The sequence below is a fragment of the Macrobrachium nipponense genome, chromosome 24, assembly GCF_015104395.2.
Source record: "Macrobrachium nipponense isolate FS-2020 chromosome 24, ASM1510439v2, whole genome shotgun sequence".
Classification (NCBI taxonomy): domain Eukaryota; kingdom Metazoa; phylum Arthropoda; class Malacostraca; order Decapoda; family Palaemonidae; genus Macrobrachium; species Macrobrachium nipponense.
This window is the reverse complement of record NC_061091.1, coordinates 1,767,876-1,781,943: the sequence shown is the minus strand read 5'-3', so window position 1 is coordinate 1,781,943 and position 14,068 is coordinate 1,767,876. Positions and strand designations below refer to the sequence as shown.

Genomic DNA, 14,068 nt, shown 5'->3' with positions numbered 1-14,068 from the left:
TGCGAGAAAGTCAGTACCAAGCGCTTTCGCCTTTATTCAAGCACTGTCGAGGCACAGAGAAAAAGACAACGAAAGTGCTTGGTATTAACTTTCCGACTATCTTTTTCCTGTGGAATTCGCTTATGTACTGTATATATATATATATATATATATATATATGCCAGTTGAAACCTTTACATTTATTCAAATTAGAAATTAATTCAAGAATAAATCAAGTTCGACCATCCAATCATGAACATTGATACACGTAAATACATAACGATCAATAACTTCATGAAAAACGTCATATATATACATATATATATATATATATATATATATATATATATATATATATACATATATATATATATATATATATATATATTCATGCATGCACACTTAATACTCGTATAGCATTCAAAAGGCATCAAGGACCCGGATACAACCACCTACAAATATTATCTAAGGCGAAATGTGGCTATTTATAACAAGAAGATCACGTCATCCGCCACTCGAGTGGTGACGTACCCACCGTGATGTGGTTGTCCCGATCACATCAAACCCTCGGTGGGATCAAGCCCTCTTGTTCGCTTATTGAAGGCAGACCTTAAGAGATGGCAATTAGCACTGCTGTGCTTGGAGGAGGAGGAAGAGGAGGAGGAGGAGGAGGAGGAGGAGTAGGACGCTAAATGAACGAGGGTGGGGTGGTGGGAGAGAGGGTGGGTTAGGGAGGGGATGCCACCAGTAGCACTTAATTATATATCGGTCTCATTTACAGTGTTTCTCTCTCTCTCTGTCTCTGTCTTTGTCTCTCTTTATTCAAAGAGAACGAGAATATGTTTCGATTCAGTGAATATATTCAAGAATTATCAAGCTCAGAAAACGAAGAGTGAAAGGGGTAAATATCTCTCTCTCTCTCTCTCCATCTCTCTCGTCATCGTCCTCTCTCAATCTCTCTCTCTCTCTCTCTCTCTCTCTCTCTCTCTCTCTCTCTCTCTTTATTCTCTCTGATTGAAAGAGAACGAATATATTTCACGATTCAGTGACACTTTTCAAGAATTGTCTTTCTTAGAAAACGTAGAATCAGAGCGTTTTAAATATATATATATATATATATATATATATATATATATATATATATATATATATATTATATATATACACACACACACACACACACCTGCATCCCTCAAGGCAAACAGGATAAAAATCCAGAGAAACCTACTTAACCATAAAAGGGAAGCCACACAGTAGGCCCCATCTTACCTTGTCTTGTGATGAGGCGCTGATACTGACGACCAGGGGGTAAAAATCTTTCGTTTGAAGTATGCCATTAGCGAATGAATACTGCAATCGCGTCTGGTAAGCTTTTCTTCTTCTTCTTCTTCTTCTTCTTCTTCTTCTTCTTCTTCTTCTTCTTCTTCTTCAAAAGACTTAAGAACGAGGCTCCTATGAAGCCTGTCTATCCCAGCCACGTGAATTCATTACCTCTCGTACCAAAGCTCACCATTTTAACATATTTGGTGGGATGAGGTTGAATGTATTCTTCCCCAAAAAGTATATGTGGTTTAAGAAGAGGGTCTTATTGAATCCATTCCCAAACCAGGTGGAATTTAAGAGCAGAGAGACTTGTTAAAAGTGGATGTGTCTTGAGAAGAGGGTTTTATTGAATTCGTTCCCAAACCAGGTGGAATTTGACGAGCAGATGTTCTTGTAGAAAGTATATGTGGTTTAAGAAGAGGGTCTTATTGGATTCGTTCCCAAACCCGGTGGAATTTGACGACTACAGGCTCTGGAATTTGACGACTAGGGACGTAAAAAGTATATGTGGCTCAAGAAGAATGTTCTATTGAATTCACTCCCAAACCAGATGCAAATGCCCGAGTCGAGGCTCTTGTTTACCTCCTGGGACAGGATCGGGACACGTCCTTTGGGGCCGAGAGCTCGGTATTCCACCTGTGAAAAGGAGAGAAGAAAGGCATCCGTCAAAAAAATGAGCCTCGCCATGATGGGAGTGATGTGAGCAGTCATCTGGGGAGATGAAAGCAGATGTCTGTTTTCCCCCAAAGCGTCAGTGAGAATTGATTACGTGATCGAGAGAAATGCTAATGAGGGAGAGGATGTTTGCCATGGTGGAGGGAAGAAGGAGAAGGTGTATGAAAGAATCGAAGAATAAAGGTGGGAAGAAGAAGAAAATGTAGAAGGAGGAAGCGAATAAGAGGGCAAGGAAAGGTGAGAGGAGGAAACACTAGAAGAGGAAAAAAGAAATTCTGGATCTATGAAGGAACTGACGGATAAAGACTGAGAACGTCAAAAGATGGGAAAGGAATGTGACTAGAGAAAGACTGAAAGAAAAGAAGGCACTGAAGAATTCGGAGGAGGAAGAGTACGATAATGAAATTGAAAGGGAGAGCGGAGGACGAGTTAAAAACAGAAGTGGAACGCGGGTAAAGAACGCAGAGAAAATAAGGAATTGAAAAAAAACGGGAGAAAGAGAGAGAAACAGAGGACGAGAAACGGTTGGGAAATAAAGAGGGAGTAGAAAAGTTAAGAAGGGGACAGAGAGATGAAAAAATAAAATTATTTGAAGAGAGAAATATTACCAAAGTGAGACGAGAATTAGTAATCTCACGTCTCCGCCAAATCTCATTCGTGGACGATGAACAGAGAAAAAACAAGGCGTGATCCGACCTCCAGCTTATAAGATGGAATTGGGATATAAGATTGGAGTTGGAATATGAAATTGGAATTGGAATATAAGATTGGAATTGGAATAGAAGATTGACCTGCGCTGAAATCTAAGGTCAAATAGCGCATTGTTTCACCAGCGAAAATCAAAATAAATGCGTTACAGTTTACAAGAAATAATTATTGTCCTGTACTGTTTGACATGCACATTATTTATTTTCTTACACTTTCATTCTAATAAATAAATTATAAATATCCTATCCTAAAATTCCTGTATCTTTAACTCGACGCGAGAAACCTTTTTCAGACCTTTTAAGGCTTTCCATAGACCTTTCCTAACTGCCCCAACAAGAACAACAACAATCGCAACAACAATACCAACAACAACAAAGTAGTTTGTAGATTTCCTCCCCGAGTAAGCAAAAATGTTCCAAGTAAGTGGAAAATAAAACATCCCGCCGACGCAAGCTTCAAATGCCTGAATAATTGTCCTTTTCCACTCTGAATTTGTTGGTTCATTCATCAGGCAATCACGGATGAAATCCAGTTATTTGCATCAAAAGCATTTCCACTGATACAGTCATTTAACAAACACAGTCGAGGAAATTACAACCATGAATTCTATTTATTTCTGTTCTACGTAAGTTTATAAAATGCAGGAGTCTATGAGGTCACACTGATGAACTCTGTTCGTTTGTGTATGAAAATATATATTTTTTCATACCCAAATATAACACACCTTTTGAATATGATTTGTCATTTACAAACTACTTTGTTGCTCTTCTTCTTCTTCTTCTTCTTCTTCTTCTTCTTCTTCTTCTTCATCTTCTTCTTCTTTGTTGTTGTTGTTTGGGGGGTAGGAAAGCCCTTAGGAAGAGCCTAAAAAGGTCTGAGAAAGGTGTTTTACATTGAGTGAAATATACAGGAATTTTAGGATAGGACATTTATGATTTTTTATTAGAATGAAAATGTAAAATAAAAATAATGTGCATGTTAAACACTACAGAACAATTATTATTTCTAATAAAATATACCTTATTTATTTTAATTTTCTTTGGTGAAACAATGAGCTATTTGACCGTAGATTGTAAGACGTGCCCCGAGTAAGTCGAAGGTCTGATCATACCTTGTTGATTGCCTTATTAAATGAGCTGATAAAAATACAAAGATTGAGAATGCTGTCATTCTTTAGAACTTTTCTCAGTATGGTTTCCAGCGTTTGCATAGCTGCAAAGTTAGAATATATATATATATATATATATATATATATATATATATATATATATATATATATATATATATATCCATATTTATATATATATATTTATTTAACAATGATTCAAATCAGTGAGTCATATAGATGAAAATGAAGTGGATGTAGAAGTGTTGATTTGAAATGAAAACTTTTGTAGCAACGAAATATAAAAGTCAAATTAACCCATTTCTGCTTTTATATAGAATAAACGAAACCCCATTAATAGAAAAGTATACAGAATAAAGGTTCTGTTGACCCTTTCTGATTTTACATTTAATAAACGAACTACCATTGATATAAAATATAAAAAATAAGGGTTCTATTGGCCTTTTCTGACTGTACAGATAATAGATACGAAATCCCATTAACATAAGATTTAAAAAATAAGGGTTCTACTGACCTTTTCTGATTGTACATACAATAGATACGAAACCTCATTAATTGAAAATATAAAAAATGCGGGTTCTATTGACCTTTTCTGATTACACATAGAATAGATACGAAACCCCATTGATATAAAAATATGAAAAATAAAGGTTCTGCTGACCCTTTCTGATTGTACTATAATAAACGCGAACTCCCACAATTACTAAGAGGTCATACAATCATTAAAGGCGTTCAGAAATAGATAAACTGGAAACCGTAAAATAGCAATGGACGCTATCATTAACAAAGTCCTTACGAAAAGTGTCCACTTCATTTCACACACACACACACACACACACACACACAAAACTTAAAATATCCCTGTATATTACCATGGCTGTTCACAATTACGAGGACTGTCCCAATCAGCCTGTCTATCATCCGTAAATCAGGGGTGTCCTCTTTTTAATCGGCCTATCCCTAATCTCCTCCAAGAATATCAGGTGATGACGTCAGCCGAGTCAGGAAGGTCTTTAATTGTTCGTGTGGGTCTTTCCTTGTGGCCTGATACAGCTGATGACACAATGTCCTCTCTCTCTGCTTTCGGTATAATACTCTCTTTTTGAGATGATTTTATAGGTGTTTTCTCTGTGTTTAAATTTCGTGTATAGGACAGTAAATACACAGCAGTATGGCAGTACGTCTGGTTGACTTTGTTATATAAAATATATACAGCAGAAAGCTTTCGATGACCTGCACGGTCATCCTCCTCATCATTCTGACTATAATTACAAAAAGTGGCAAAAAAAACTTTGTTTTTGACGTTTTTACGAAGTAAAAAAGCAGTTTTTGTGTAGCCACTTTTTGTAATTATAGTCAGATTGATAAGACCGTGCATTTCATCGAAAGCTTTCCACTTTTTATATATTTTATATATTTTAAAAAACAAAAATCAAACATACATATCACTATGAATTTACTTTCCCATTTTATTGACTCGTGTGGTTATGAGTTTTCTTTGGATTTCGTGTATAGTTTATTATTATTATTATTATTATTATTATTATTATTATTATTATTATTATTATATTATTATTATTATTATTATTATTATTATTATTATTATTTAAGATTTAATGCATATCATTTTTTCTGCATTATTATTATTATATTATTTACATATATTTTAAAATTTATTGCATATCTGTGTTTTTACATTATACTGCAGAGTTATTATTATTATTATTAAATTATTATTTATTATTCTTATTGTATTATTATTAATTATTATTAATTTTAATTATTCAAAGGAAACCTCATAATCACATGAGTTAATAAAAATTAAAATGGAAAAGTAAATCCACAGTAATATGTCTGAATCTGTTTAAATTTTAAAATACCAAATAAGCAGAGAGCTTTCGGAAAGACCTGCACGGTCCCTCCTTGTCAAACTTGATTGACAAGGAGGACCGTTGCCAGGTCTTTCGAAAAGCTCTCTGCTTTGTATTTTCTTAAATAACAAAAGATCAAGACATATTACTGTGGAAATTTACTTTTCCATTATTATTTATTAATTATTATTATTATTATTAATTATTATTATTATTTTTATTAATTAATTGTTATGATTATTATTATTATTATTATTATTACTTATTATTATTATTATTATTTATTATCAATGTAGTCATATTATGATTACTACTACTGTGATCTTAGGCTATCAAAACCCAACTAATAATTTACTTGTCATACGAGGGAAAACAGTCATGATTCTCTTCAAAATTCATCGTCAATTCCACTGAAAAAAAAAAAATATTAAAATTCGTTCATTTTTCATTCCTTACCAAACGTCCACTAAATGCTTTCACTCTCGAGTCACTTATTTCTGTTCGTCCTCTATCTTTCGCATTCAATTTGCAAAACACTGTCGACCCACGACTCCATTCATTTCAGGCAGCGTCCCACAATTTAGATATTGAAAGGTCAGATCCACTCGTTTCATATCACCTCCTTTGCATCACATCTTCATAGACCAACTTCCTGAGCTATTGAAAGTTTTTAATTGCCTCCCTTCTGTTCCGAAGTATTGTCCTGTTAGAGATCTTCCTTTCTGTCAGCCAGGCTTCTCATTTTGTTTCCATTCTTCCCCCGTAGGTGCCGTCAGTGCACCGCACGGGGTGCACTGTGGGCATTACTAAAGGTTCTCTGCATCGACCCTTCGGCCACTAGCTGCAACCCTTTTACTGTACCTCCTTTCATATTCTGTTCCTTCCATCTTGCTATCCACCCTCTCCTATCACTTATTTCAAAGTACAACTTCTTTGAGGTTTTCCTCCCCTAACACTTGTCAAACCTACCCACTCTCAATTTTGCTATCTGCTCTGAATGACCTCATAGGTCCCAGTGATTGGCCTTTGGCTTAAATTCTGTATTGAGTTTCCATTCTTCATAGTTTCCTGTTCTTTCTTGGAAACCCCTTTATATATATATATATATATATATATATATATATATATATATATATATATATATATATATATATAAAACATGACGTAGGGAAAAACTCTCTATCACGAGAGTATATATCATGTTCTAAAGGGTCCACAATAATACAAAGTGTAAAAAGTCCATGTATAATTTTTGAAGACTTTACAGAAAGCTTTCGAACCCTTCCTGGGTTCATTCTTCAGTCTAAACGAACAATAAGTTGCGACAAGTATCAGAGGTAAATTTAAAAAAACAAGAGTCGTTGAAGATCGTTTGACAAACGGTCCGTTAACTCGTTAATGGGCCAGGTGAAAAAGAAATAAAGGGAGGGTAGTTAACAGCAACTAGGTGATACCCTCTCCCCTATCAATCCAGAAGGATTGATAGGGGAGAGGGTATCACCTAGTTGCTGTTAACTACCCTCTTTCTTCACCTGGCCCATTAACGAGTTAACGACCGTTGTCAACGATCTTCAACGACTCTTGTTTTTTAAATTTACCTCTATACTTGTCGTAACTTATTGTTCATTTGGACTGAAGATGAACCCAGGGAAGGGCTCGAAAGCTTTCTGTAAAGTCTTCAAAATTATATACGGACTTTTTACACTTTGTATTATTGTGGACCCTTTAGAACAAAACATGACGTGTTATGCTAAGATTTCATTCCATACTTTGACTTTTGCCCTTCTATCCATAATGTGCAAACGAGAGATTGATGCTTATTACAGTCGACAGTTTTCCCTGGAAATCAATTATCCCTGGAAAGCAGTTTTCCCTGGAAAGCAGTTTTCTCTGGAGAGCAGTTTTCCCTGGAGAGCAGTTTTCCCTGGAGAGCTCAGTTTTTCATGGAAAGCAGTTTTCCCTGAAAGCTCAGGTTTCCCTGGAAAGCTCAGTTTTCCATGGAAAGCTCAGTTTTCCTTGGAAAGCAGTTTTCCCAGGAAAGTAGTTTTACCTGGAAAGTGGATTTCCCTGCAAAGTAGTTTTCCCTGGAAAGCAGTTTTCTCTGGAAAGCTCAGTTTTTCCTGAAAAGCAGTTTTCCCTGGAAAGTAGTTTTCCCTGGAAACCCTGGAATCCATTTCCTTTTTTCCATTTTAATCACCTGATCTGCAAAGTCACGTTTTATCCCTTTGCAAAATGGCAATCGGAGATTTGGTCGTTGCAATGGAATTAGCATCAGAACAGTTATTTGTGTCCAGAGTTGTTAATGAAATTTGGTATTAGGTACGTGGTCTGGAATAATAAAAGCTCGTAGCCGTAGAGCCAGTGAATAGATACTAATTTTGAGTTTTTCTCCTCTTACAGTTTTTGTTAATATCAAATAAAGGTTGGTTAGGACTTGTCTCCTTTTCTTTATGTTCTTAGTATAGTCGGGGGTCGGTTAATTAGTGTAGGCTTAGTCAGAATTAATTGTTTTGAGGGGAATATTTCCATGTCTTTTTCAAGAACACGCTGTGTGTTTGTGTGTGTGTGTGTGTGCGCGTGCGTGAGAGAGAGAGAGAGAGAGAGAGAGAGAGAGATTGTGTGGGTGTGTGAGAGAGACAGTCACACAGACAGGCCGGCAGAGATTATGTATGTGAGAGAGACAGGCAGACAGACAGACAGATTGTGTGCGTTTGCGCGTGAGAGAGAGAGAGAGAGAGAGGGGGGGGGGAGGAAGGTAGTGAGGTAGTGTTTGTGTGTGTGTGTGAGAGAGAGAGAGAGAGAGAGAGAGAGTGCGTGTGTGTTTGTGTGTATTTGAGAGAGATTGTGTGTGTTTGTGTGTCTGAGAGAGAGAGAGAGAGAGAGAGAGAGAGAGAGAGAAATGTGTGTATGCGCGCGTGCGTGTGTGTGTTTGTGTGTGTGTGTGTGAGAGAGAGAGAGAGAGAGAGAGAGAGAGAGAGAAAGAGAGAGAGAGAGATCTTCCTAAACGACTCAAATATTCCATTTTCAAAGAACCAACTTATAATAAAGATTTATGACAAGACTAGGGCGCTTTATGATTTCTTAACAAAAAAAAAAAAAAAAAAAAAAAAAAAGTCATTTTAGAGATTTGCTGATTAAGGCGTAGGATAAGGAATTTTTTTTCTTTTTCTATTGAATTTGTTTTTAAGAGTTATAGCCAGATTAAATTTTCACTGTAATTTTATACTTTATATTTCCACTTGAAAATTAGGTATCGCGACATCTGTCCATATGTCAGTTTTAAGGATCTGACAGAATATAGTGATGTCAGAACCTGATTTGTAGAGAGCCGGCCTTAATCAGGGATGTGAAGCCGTATACATATGTTTTTAGTACATAAAAAAGCAGTCCATCTTTTAATAATGGTCGAGATGCGTTTCTGAGAAAACTAATCCTAGTAAGTGAAATGTGGAGATAGGTACCCGTAGGCTTCTTGGTATCTCGAACTGAATGTACGTAGGCCGTTAGGGTAATAGAAAAAACATCTAAAAGACATTCTATCATTTTGTGTTTCATCGACAATGGAAAAACACATTGTATAGATTTTTACCCTATTTCTTCATCATTTGTAACTAAAACACACTTAAATATCACCTTTAAATTACAATAAGCAATAATGAAATAACCTTACCTTTCACATGCTCATCATCAGTTGGTATTTGCCCATAGCATCACACAATCCTGTTTTAATCACTGTGTGTTCAACTGAGCCAGAATACAGAACCTTTTTTTTTCGCACTGATTAATATCTAAAATATGTCTTATATATCTAGTTTTAGAAGCGTGTCATTCTTTTTTTCTTTTTCCAGTCAAATCTGCATCATTATTCACTGGATGATATGTTGTCACTAAGCCCTGAAAAGTCCACCAAATTCCTTTATTTATTACAGCATTATTTTCCTGTCACACTATTTTGCTTTAGTTCAGCTTTCCAAGGAGAATGCATTCGTTATTAATAAACACCACAAATAGTTTCATTTAGCAATAAAGTAACCTGCGATTTCTAGTGTCACTTGCAGGCAGATTTCTCGTGAGATTAAGTCAATTTTCGAAGGTAATCTAACTAGAACGTCTCAATGCCGAGTGCTGGAAAAGAATATATGAAAAATGAGTTCAGTCATTGTTCACAGTCAGCCTTGGGGTTCATCTTAGGTCACTAGTGTTTTATGTGGGTCGGTACAAAATTTGTTCTCGTAATCCTTTATTCATGTAATTTTTAAATATATTTAAGCACTTCCAGTGAGAACCTGTTTTCCGTTATCTGATGAACTTTGTCTAGCCACGCGTCGGTTTATATCTAAAGATTCCTGGGTCAGTTTGTAATGCACTGACACGCATAAAAAAACATGAGAAATTGTAAACAACAACAACGTACTAATAATCACACATTATACGCACCCGTAAAATAAAAATGAAAACTTACAAGCTACTGGTAAATACGAGAATAAAAGAGAAACAGCGTAAGAGATACGTTTGTGTATGTGTTTATATGTATTTATGTAATATATGTATTTGTGTCTATTAAAGTATATTTTTATTTACATTTTGATACTGAAGGTGACCAGTACTTTTGAATTTCCACTAACAACCATGTTTTTTTTTATAGAAAATCCACAGCTATAAAGTTAATATCTCGACACGCAGAGAATTGAACTAAACTGTAGACACCCTAACTCTAGATCATTTTGGTGACAAGTTGTTCTGGTGACAAAATATTTTTGTGACAAATTATATTGGTGACAAAATATTTTTATGACAAATTATTCTGGTGGCAAAATAATTTTATGGCAAATTATTCTGGTGACAAAATATATTTGTGACAAATTATTTTGGTGACAAAATATTTTGGTGACAAATATGAAACTCGATTACCCTCCTACCTACTACCCCCTGTCTAATTATAACTTATTCGCTCAATCATTTTCCCTCTCCATTTCAAAAGAGAGTTGTCTGAGAATTACTGCTGTAATTTCTTGGTATTAAATTACTAGATTTTACTGAACAAATTATCCTAGTGAGATTGGTTTGTGAGTGTCTGTGTCGTGTTGAATTTTTGCGTTAATCTATTGGGTAAAAGTACTTTCTTCTATACAGTTGTGATAAATATATAAAATAATATATATAATATATAATATTATATATATATATATATATATATATATATATATATATATATATATATATATAAGTATATATATATATATATATATATATAGATATACATGTATGTACATAATGCACACACACACACACACACACACACACACATATATATATATATATATATATATATATATATATATATATATATATATATAATATATATATATATATTCTCTTCGTCACCGGGAAACCAAAACTATGGCCAAATTGTATATTGCTAGGAAGCCAGGGAAATAGAAGTTCACTCTCGACGTGGTTCGGAGGTCACGTAAAGCCGCTGGTCCCGTTGCTGAATAACCATACTGGTTCCGTGCAACGTTAAAACACCATTCAAAAACAGAAAACAAAAAACAAAACAAAAAAACTCCAGGAATACAAAAATGGAGGTGAATTAGTCCCAGGGAAAACGTGAGCGTAAAAACTGGCAAATGAAAGCATGATATTCGAGACAAATCAGTGAAGAATATACTGGCAAATGAAGACATGATATTCCAGACAAATCAGTGAAGAAAATGTTTCATGGTTTTTGCGGATTCTGCTAAAAGTAATCATGGAGACGATGAGAGAAATGAATGAAAATCGTTGCAGATTTATGCAAATGTTAATTGGAGAAAAAAATATCCAAGGAAAATCAGGGACTGTGTCAAAATAAAATCCTCCATGAAAATGAGGGAGAAATAGTTTTTTTCTGAATAGCGCAAATAAATAGAATTTGGACAAGAAGGTTATATAAGTCTAAAAAAATAGAATAACGCTTCGAATGTTTAGAAAGGGTGGAAAAATAATACGGAAATAAGAACAGAGCAACAACGAATTATGGAAAATATGAATTTTTCTGATGAGCACAAATCAAATGAAAATTTAGACAAGAGGGTTGTTGAAGAATAGAAATAAATAAATGAATAAATAAATAAAGTTTACAAAGGGTGGAAAAATAATACGGAAATAAGTACAGGACAGCACCAAATCATGGAAAATACGAATTTTTCTGATAGGCACAAGAAAATCAGAATTTATACAATAGGGTTGTTGAAGCCTAAAAATAAATGAATAAATAAATAAAGTTTACAAAGGGTGGAAAAATAATACGGAAATAAGTACAGAACGGCACCAAATCATGAAAAAATATGGAAAGTATTCAAGTAAAAGAGCGAAGATTCGCAAATGCTGAAGAAAATATTTCAGAAATGAATAAATCATGCTGGACCCCTCTGGGGAACTCGCAACAGAGCCGTGGAGATCATCATAAAATAAATCTTTGGGTAAAAAAAAAACCGCCCAAAAAAAAAACCCCCCAACCTTTTTATTGATATGCAGGCGGTAGTTATACGTCTATACTAAATCCCGAGAAATAACATATTTATGAGATCTGTGAATCCGAATGAAAAATAACAATCAACAAATGTTAGAACTGCAGATAATGTGATAGCTAACCAGGAAATATGTTCTACAAAATGAAGCAAATATAATCAAGGAATACATTCTAGCGCTAGAGAAAATATGATAGCTGACCAGGAAATATATTCAAGAGCTCAACGAAATGAAGCGAATATAACCAAGAAATACATTCTCGAGGTGGAGAAAATATGATAGGCAACCAGGAAATATATTCAGGAGTTCTACAAAATAAAGCTATCATAACCAATAAATACATTCTAGAGCTGAAGAAAATATGATAGCCAACCAGGAAATATACTACTCTAGAGTTCTACAAAATGAAGCGAATATAATCAAGAAATACATTCTAGCGCTAGAGAAAATATGATAGCTAACCAGGAAATATACTCAAAGTCTCTACAAAATGAAGCGAATATAATCAAGAAATACATTCTATAGCTACAGAAAATATGATAACTAACCGGGAAAAATATTCAATAATCATAAAAACGGAGAAAAATATATAAAAAAAGACATTATGTTAGATAACCGAGAAAAACATTTCGAGAGCTCTACAAAAAAAAAAGGAGACAGAAATATCAAGAAAGAAATTCCAGAAGGATGGAAATATCTCTACAAAATAGAGAGGAAATATGTTAAAAAAGACATTCTAGCACTAAGGACATCTTGACAGATAACTAGGAAAAACATTCACGCGCTCCATAAAACAGAGAGAAAGGTAATCAGTAAATACATTTGAGCTCCGGAAATCGTGATATATAACCAGGTAAAATATTCAAGATGTCTATAAAACCAGTCATAAACAAAGACATTCTAAAGCTATAGAACCCTTCATAGCTAAACCTGCCCCACCCCCAAAAAAGACATCCTATCGCTAAGGATAGTAGCAAGAGGAAACCTTGTAGTCACCCCCAACCCACCTTACCAACCCCCTCCCCTATCCTCATCCAACAGGATCTGCTAAAATCGATACCGTGTAAGTGTCTAGTTACAACCTGAAAGAGAGGATGAAGGGATACCTAAAGACTTGGTATGAACGCACTTGCAAGCACTCGGTCTCAAAGACACGCAAGCAAAGCCTTCATCGATGGAGGTTTGTGCTTGTTTGCGGCACTTAAGTGTAGGGGTGGGGTGGTGGCTAACTGTATGCAATCAGACTTCCACTTTTTATGATGATTTTAGGAAATTTCTCCCAGTGCTGGTTCTCTAGTTATTATTATTATAATAATAATAATCATTATTATTATTATTACTTCAGTTCTTATTGTTCATGTTCAAATGCTTTAATAATCAAACAGATGAAATTGGACACCATCGCTTTCCTCAGGAGAAAGATCAGAAGTACAGTTAAAACAAAAGGCAAGACGCACACACACACACACACACACACACACACACACATATATATATAGATTATAAAATATATAGATATATATATATATATATAATATATATATTTATATAGAATATCTATATATATATATATATATATATATATATATATATATACATATATATATATATATTATATATATGTTAATGGATATATATATATATATATATATATAATATATATATATATATATAATATATATATATATATATATATGTCAGTGTATGCAAGAGAATGTGTCTGAATATGCCTGGGTATAACTGTCAAATAAATATAAAGAAAACAAATCAGATGTGTCGTATATAAGACTTGTTATTGCAAGGGCGTGTGGACTGTTCTGATTGTGCTAACAAGGATCTTTTTACATTAAAAAAAATAAAAAGGACACAGAAC

At 34.3% G+C, this 14,068-nt stretch overlaps 1 protein-coding gene across 1 annotated transcript in view; it reads right to left on the bottom strand.

Moving 5' to 3' along the window:
- LOC135204695 (oxytocin receptor-like) overlaps positions 1-10,151 on the bottom strand; it is a 27,841-nt gene extending 17,690 nt beyond the window's left edge. Inside the window, exons 1-2 of the mRNA XM_064234855.1 lie at positions 9,353-10,151; positions 1,249-1,938 (exon numbers count right to left, since the gene is read on the bottom strand). The gene's annotated coding sequence lies outside the window, so the exon portion shown is untranslated. The remainder of the gene's footprint in view (positions 1-1,248; positions 1,939-9,352) is intronic.
- Between the last annotated feature and the right edge of the window lie 3,917 nt (positions 10,152-14,068).